The sequence below is a fragment of the Triplophysa rosa genome, linkage group LG16 (assembly GCF_024868665.1).
Source record: "Triplophysa rosa linkage group LG16, Trosa_1v2, whole genome shotgun sequence".
NCBI lineage: Eukaryota > Metazoa > Chordata > Actinopteri > Cypriniformes > Nemacheilidae > Triplophysa > Triplophysa rosa.
In genome coordinates, this window is record NC_079905.1 from 4,984,657 (window position 1) to 4,993,251 (window position 8,595).

General features: G+C 40.0%; 1 protein-coding gene across 1 annotated transcript in view; it reads right to left on the bottom strand.

The window, feature by feature from the left end:
- The window catches only part of grin2da (glutamate receptor, ionotropic, N-methyl D-aspartate 2D, a), a 61,826-nt gene extending 53,650 nt beyond the window's left edge, over positions 1–8,176 (bottom strand). The window contains exon 1 of the mRNA XM_057354995.1: positions 7,813–8,176. The gene's annotated coding sequence lies outside the window, so the exon portion shown is untranslated. The remainder of the gene's footprint in view (positions 1–7,812) is intronic.
- Between the last annotated feature and the right edge of the window lie 419 nt (positions 8,177–8,595).

The following is an 8,595-nucleotide window of genomic DNA, read 5'->3' on the forward strand; positions in this document are numbered from 1 at the left end:
CAAAAGAAAAATTGTGAGACAGAGGAAATGCATGCAAATTGGAGGCAAGTGAGTACCCACAATTTTGGCTATTAATTGTCCATTTGTAGATAATGGATGTGAAAGGGCATAGTACTTAACAATTCAACAAAGCAAGCTTTAAATGACATGTACAAGGCATGCGGCCTGATGCTGATGTAACCCAAATGCTGTCTGCATTTACTCCATGAGGACACATCACTGCAATTTCCAAGGCTGCAGTCGATCATAGAGCTGTCGAGTATTTCTAATAGAACAGTCCCTGATGTCATCTACCCGTTATCTGTGTGTGGGACTCACTATGCCATTAATGTATCTGTGATATATTGACATTAATTTCGCTGAATTGAAAGATTAAATAGGAAAAATACATAATAAATTATATAGATGTATGTGCATTGCATATGCAATATGATATTTAAGATACGTATATATTTATTTATATCATAATTTTATGCATTACGTAAATTAATTGGTTTGTGGGTTGAATTGGATTCATGTATGTGTATATAATCATTATTTTTAATTAAAATGAATACTTTTAGCATGCTGACAGCATGTTGTGCTTAAACCCTTTTGAAAAATGTTCTATAAATCACAGACGCTACATCCACACACATTCAAACAAATGTCCACAGTGTCCCACCACAAGCATTCCTTTAAAATAAGTGAATAATGTTTTGATCGTCACATCTCCATTAAACACCGTTTCAAAACGGAGTGTAACGCACTATCTGCACTGCTGCTTTGATCGCTTGCTCTTCTTTTTCCACTAATAAGTGGAAAATATATGCAGGCTTTAGAGATAACTATAACAAGTCATCATTAAATTGTACCCAGTTATGTGCTTTGCAGCTAGATTAGAGTCTGAGATGCCGTTTGAATCTGGAACAATGCCATCTATGTGTGTAATATTTCGATTTTGTTATGTCCCACAAAAATATTGACAGTCTGCCAGTAGACAATCTCAGTCCAGACAGGTGACCTAAAACGATAACTTTCCAGCATCCACAGAGCAGGTCGCCTCAATCGCTGATGTATGGCTGCCTGCTCAGAAATCCTAAAACCTGTGATGCACAAACTGAAAGATCCTCAATCTACCAATCATCAACAATGTGGAGTGTGTAACACGACAATTCAAAAGAAAAAATGAATCATGACAAAGGGTCAGACTGTGAAATATTGGTAGGGAACAGAAATGGATTCCATAAACCACCCTAAAAAGGCCCAAGCCTATGAGGCCTCGGATGTCCAAATTCGCTGTTTTTCAGGAAATGGAAAAACACTGTGCTTCTTAAATGATTAAATACTGCGTTGTCAAAGTTAACAAACACGTTATAATGCTTTTTATGGTTACTTATTTGGAAAACTGAGTGACAAACATACTAAAAATCACTAAATATGGAGAACAAGGTTTCAGAAGGACAGCGCTAATATGCTCTACATCCACATAAAAATAAGGAAGAAGCGATTCAGCACAATCAGTATGCGCCCCTTGTCTTTACACAAAAGTGAATCTCCTTTGGATTTAAGTGATTGATGTGTTGCATTTTCCACATCAAGCCTTGACTAACTGATGGCATTAGAACAAGTAAGAGAATGTGTGTTACAGTACTGAACATCCACACCTTCTTTTCAAGCTTCTTCTGACTTTACTTTCGCTGTTATTATGCATAACCTTACATTCAACCTTCATCCTAATCTCTTACTTTCATCCTACAGCCCCACTGGTTTTTCTTAAGTCTGCTATCTTGTGTCTACCTTGACCCTGATTGTAAAATATATGCGTATATGGCCAGTGTTCTTGGAGATCTACTGAAGACAACATATTTCATTCACTTGCTATTCAACATGGTATATCTGTCCCCAGCTTTAAACAGCAACTCCAGACTCGAAGATAACATTGAAGCACCTAACAAAAACATCGCACAGAAAGGACAGCGTTGCAGATTTGTGAATGACAGCGAGGTTGCGTTGTTTGCCAATGCACTTCAATGATGATGGCGAGTAATGGATTGGGCAGAAACATCTGGCTATGATGCTATACTCTGAGAGCTTTGTTACAGCTGGGGGCATTGTTAGTGTGAAGAGGAGTAAAGTAATAAAATGGGGGATGATAAATAATAAACAGAAAAGCATTGACAACACACCTGAAGGCTTATTTCATTACACAAGGACCCTGCACTTTATTAGAGCTAATGAGAAACAATCCCGGGGTGAGTGTTACAGTTGAACGCTTCGTAGTCACTCTTCTCATCCTTTGATACTGATGTCATTGGATTTATCTGTCAAATAGGCTTCTTCATCTTCAATACAACCACTTTAAGTGTGGCATGATGAGTGTGGATGTGCGAACCTTCTTGCCTCTTGATCCTAGCCCGCCATTTGTTCCTGGCTAAACCAGGTCTAGAGATATATAATGTAAAATTAAAGTTTATATTTAAACCTAACTGAGATCTCATTAAGTATCCTGAGCAATTTGGGAGTAATGGTAGCAAACTGAACATGTTTTCATCAATCAGTGATGAATCAGAAAATGGCCATTTAATAATAAATGTCCTCTTCACAAGGGGGAAAATTAAATAAGACGGGTAAAAAAATCATTCATCTCATCAAACATGGCACTATATCACACTCGAGAGACGAAAAAACTTGCAAAGGTGTGAAGCTTAATTTTAATCACACCGCAAAGCCCGGTGGGAGGGCAGAGAGAGTGGAGCACCAAAGAGTAAAAGTGACAGTGGCAGCAGCAAGCCATATTGCCCTGCATTGAAAATGACATCTGTGGAGGCCCCTGAGATTTAATTTTGGATGCTCACGGGGAGCCGGGTTCTGTCTGTCTCGCTCAGAGGAAAGAGAATGAGGGAATCCCTGAAAAACCACCCCCCCCCATCCGTCCGCCCCCCAAGACTTCATGTCGAATTAATTTGAACCCAGGGTGAGCTTGGCTAACTTTCTTCAGACGCCGTGTACCACTGATCCGAGTGTGAACTTCATCAGGCCCGAGCGTGTCGACGAAATTCCGGTTTACATCTGAACAAAAAAGGATTTACAATCAATAGCCTGAGAAAGAAAAAACATTAATGCCTGTCCGATAAGCAAGGTGTAATGCACAGGCTGATTTCAAGTCCCGATGTTAACAGAGTGCGAAATAGAGTTTCGGCCTCGTTCCCTTTTCACTAAGGTACTTATTTAGATGAGCAATCAAGCCCAGTGGTCACAAGACAAAGACATAATTCCACCACATACTAGTTGAGAGACTTGGCCAAAAAGCTACAAATTAAAATGAAAAATCAATAGGCGACAAGTTCATACAAAGCCGTAGCATGAGGGGAGTGCACCTACTGGAACCAATCTAGAAATCATAGCGGATGAATGTAGACATCTGGGGAGTCTCTGCTGGTATACAAGAAGAAAGTGTGGAGTTCTTAATTTACAGTGATCTGAGCGCATCTGCATCTGGGTGAGAATCTTCAGGGGATGTAGAGGAAAAAGCGGCAGGGAAGAACGTGCAGAATGATGCTTGCTGCCTGGCAGCCTTGTGCAGGACCATTAGACAGAAAATGTCTGTTGGGTGTGAGAGAGATCAAGTTTAAATATCATATAACTCTGTTACAGCATACGGCGGCTGCTCTGTGTGTTTTTACAACAAAGCTTAAATAAAGATAGAATAGAACAAGAGTCAAAAAATAGAGGTTACATCATTTTCACACACTCTCATTAAAGGGATAGTTCACCCAAAAATGAAAATTCTGTCATCATTTACTCACCCTTTTGTCATTTCAAACCTGTATGACTTTTTTCCGCAGAACATAAAAATATATTTTGAAGAATGTTGCTAACCAGCAACCATTTACTTGCATTTATATTGTGTCCATACAATAGAAGTGAATGGGTGCCAGCACTGTTCGTTTACCAACTTTCTTCAAAATATCTTTGTGTCCTTCAGAAGAAAGAAAGTAATATAGGTTTGAAATGACAAGAGGGTGAGTAAATGATAACAGAATTTTCATTTTTGGGTAAACTATCACTTTCAATTTGTGTTTGCATAAAGTGTAAAGTTTCCTTTTCTAATTTTCAGTTCAAAAATCAAAGTTTGATTACATCACAACATGAAAGCATTGCACATGCTACTGGAATTAACAAGGTTGTCACTGAAAGCGTGTAACATAAAATGATGGAAGGCTAAAGGTATTTGTGAATGGGCCTTCACTACATCATTGACTTTCTGTCACATGCCTTTGAAGTCGACCTTGCGGAGGAGTCGAACCCCTGCTTTGACATAAAGTTGGATCGAACGTTGAATTCGAAATATTGTTTTTATGTGTGAAAGCGGCATTAAAATGTCTGGGGACAAGAATGTATAAAGAAAGATTAAAAAAACAAAGTATGTCTAAAATAAAAAAACTGTACACATTCAAACTATACAAAATACATTTTTGGAATGTTCCCAAATAAGTTTGGTACATCATGTTTTAGTACATAATGCCTCAGACTTAAGTTAATTTATTCTCGTTAGCTGCAAGTGGACATTGTCTGCTCTGCTTGGTGCACTTTGCTGAAAAATCTTGTAAAATAAAATTCTACATTTTTGGTGGGCTCTGCCCGGCACATATATAAAGGTAAAAGAAATTGCATAATTACCATCTTCCACAAAAGCATATGACTTTACATGTCAGTTTTGCACTTTCAGCATTTTCCGCCAGAGCACACACATTGCAAACAGTTTTTCAAAGTAAAATGTTTGCTATTTCCAGCTGCATCGAGATGTTCTTCTTAGTGATTTCGCTACCAAGCAGTGAGTACACAACATAAACAAATGTGAACCGTCGAGGAGAGGAAGAGATAAAGCAAGGATGCACAACTGCTGAAAATCATTAGCACTCTAGTTCTTCGAGAAGCTACACTGTCAAGATTTTAAGTCTCACTTTGCATAGCAATGTTGACAAATCCTGTGCTGCCCTGGGAATATAACACTGGCTGCTGCCATCCTCCTAATGTATATTAATTCCAGTTCTCGATGCCTATGAGTTTCAGAAAGCAGGAGCAGTAAGCTATAGGGGTTATAAATGCGCCAAAGCAAAACAAGGGTTTGAATATGGGATGTAGTACCTAACTTTCCAAGCCTTTAAAAGATCTGATTATAACAATCATTCATTCTGCCAGTCTTTTCCCACTGGTTAAATAAGAGACACTGAAATATTCAAAATCTCTGCAGATTTGGGGAGCCCAGTTTTGGACACCTGTTGAGTTTTGGAATGCAGGGAGGCTAATTTCTTCTATATCTCTTTTTTGACATTTAATTAAATGTAAAGGGCAAGGTACTCTAAGTCCATCTATGTTTTTTTTTGCGCGCGATTATTTTTTGGTTACCAATATTAAAAGAACAGTTGTTCCAAATCTGTATAAATTAATTTGTTCTGATAAACACAGAGAAAGATATTTGGAATGCTTGTAACCATTCTTGGTCATTGACTAGGAAAAATTGCTTTATAAATTTCTTTGTTCTGTTTAACACATAAGAAGATATTTTGAAGAATGTAGGAAAGCTAACAGTTCTGGGGCACTTTTGACTACCATGGTAATCAATGGTGGCCAAGAACTGTTTGTTTACAAGCAAAATATCTTTCTTGTGTTCATCACAACAAAGAAATTCATACAGATTTGGAACAACTCGAGGGAGAGTAAATAACAAAATTATTTTTATTCTTGGGCGGACTGTCCCTTTAAGTAACCAATATTAGCATTACCATTTAATCAATTGAATGGGTCTTAGACAAGGGACGTAAAAACGGCACTTTTTGATACACATAATCATTCAGTAAAGTCAACTCACATAATATAGCAAACTACACCCTGCAAAATATGCAAACATTCATTTGCAATTTTTAATAAACAAATGCGATTTGACAATATACTTTTTAAATTTCCTACATTGTGATAACAATTTCCCTAACTGTTTCTACATATTTCAATGGGAACCAAACAAATCCTCTATACCCTTACTTTGTACAAGCTGCACTTCTAGATAGGGACCCAATCCAAACTATTCAGCAAATGCTAGGCTATATCATACTTAACATTCAACTGCTCTTAAGTCTTGTGAAAAATATCAGTCAGTCACTCTTGTACGCCGGGTGATGTAACACAGCTCTGATGCATAGACATGACAGAGCTGGACGTAGGAGGTGGCTCTTCAGAACAGCTGGGGTCTGGCAAGCACCGAATCCCGGGGGGTGGGTCTTAAAAAGGCGAGGGGAAAAACAGGACGCAATTTGGCTCCTCTCTTTCTCTCTCCATGGGATGTGCCGTTTCAAGACCACTAGGCCAGCTTCCTGTTGGGCTTTCTTCCCAAAATGCCCTCAAGCTGTGTTGCTTTAACTGAAGCAAGTGTGTTTTCATTTTCATTTGTGTATGAGCATGTGTTGTACGGTGGGGGGTTATGTACTTGGACTCAACAGCTGTATCACGGGAGGGACTTTAAAGCAGCAGTAATCTGGGAGACAGCTCGACCTGCACTTCCCTTCCTCCAGTACCACCGCTGCCTACCTGCCAACTTTAAACCTGTCAGACGAACCTTCAGGTGACTCCTGCAGAAACCAGCAGTCCCACGGGGACTCGTCTAGGGATACTGTCAAGCCAACTTTAATGTCTCGGGCAGGTCGCCACAACTTCACATTTGGGTAAGGCTCAGCAAGGCACTGTCAGATACACTGATTACCCTAAATAAACTCGGATATTCAGAGCTGGCTCAGCTTCAAGTTTAGGCAGAAACAAGTAGAACGCCAACCAAGCTGAAACCTACGACACAAATATGACACGGTGGCATTCACAGCATTGATATTTGCACCGTGTTAAATCCCACTAAAGAATAAAAGTCAGCCCATTCCTCCTAATAAGCCTGTGACATGCAGATGCCTTGATCTTGATTGCCCAGTAACAAGTGGTACACAAAATGAGGCAATCTGAGCTACAAGAAAAAAGGCGCCTCAATTACCAACCTCAACGCACAGGCGCTCAAATGGAAGAAATGATGAAATTTAAATCAACCTGATATTTGCATGTAAAATATGCGCTTTTATAATTCCATTAAACACAGCCGTGACCTGTTTGAATATGCTACACTTCTCAACTGCAGTTTTAACAATGACATAGGCTAGTTCCTATTGTAATAAAAAGCGGTTTGAAAGCCGTGAATATTAGCGTATTTGTGTACTTGCAGCTACACACAACGTGACGAAAACTGATTAATCGTTTGATGCAACGAAAAACAAGGAGAAACCAATGACTGAAAACGCAGTTTCTCAACATCTAAATAAAAAATACACGTATCTCCATTTATATGAGCCTGTCAATTAAACGCGGCGACCACTTGTCACACATGTCTGGGAAATGGCTATACATACATGATCTCCCCCGTGGATCCCTGCGCTCTCTGAGGAAGCGTAACGTTACCAGGCTATACCCTTGTCAATAATGTAAAGTTCAGACTCACAGACACTATTTGTGAGCCTGTAGGGTAAAAGTCACTACTATCTTATGTGTGTTTAGGGTGTCTAGGTGAGAGAGACCTTGCGTTATGTGCACGCGCATCAATGACAGAGGGGTCAAACCCCTGCTCACCGGCCGGTTGTCTCCTATCCATCAAAGTGGATAACCGCGCGAGACACACGAGTCTTCGGGCGCTGACGCAGACCCGTCTCACGCGCTTGCCGCCTTGTGCCAATTTGAAGGGCAAAATCCGTTGGGGACTTCAGCAAACACCCCACAAGAGAGAAAAATCAGCATACTCACTATTTTTCAGGATCCGGATACTCTGCTCTCCCTGCGGCACTTCGTCCCCGTTAAATCCATTACACAGCTGTCCATTTCCACGACGTTTCCACCCGGTGTGTTACTGTGAGTAAAAAAGAAAAAAAAATGTACGAACACAGTCTCGACCTCTCTTTACTCAGCCTGCCTACATGTTGCTGACTAGCTCTCTCTCCCACCCTCCTTACCCCTCTCTCTCTCTCTCTCTCTCTCTCTCTCTCTCCAGTTATTTTGTTAAAATTCAGTATATACGCCCCGTCACCTAGCAACCTCTCTCTCTATCTTCATCACTCGCGCGACACGTGTTGAATGCTAAACTTGTCGGTGTGGACGGTCACGGTCGCTGAAATGTTTTTTAAAAGCGCCTGTGCACGTAGGCTCGATAGCGTATCACTATGCAATCAAGATAGTTATCAAACCCGCTTCCCCACACACCTCCTCCCGCCCTTTCACCCCAAACCGCGACGCTCCCGCTTTCCCCCTCACACATAGACACCGGAAACTCAACTAAGCACCTGAAAAAAGCCACCTCTGGTTTATGTCTTAGTGGTCTCAATTTTCTATAGCGCTTTCACATTTTGCAATGCATTGTTGCAAAGCAGCTAATTTAACATACGACAAAATATATACAAAACATTTTATAAAGATAGGTGGTATTTTTGCTATATTTTCATAACATGTACAATTACATTGTTGATTGTTTTCATGTTCTTACATGTTTTGTCATTTTCAATGCACCGTCGATTTTTGCAGTCAGCACAAAAT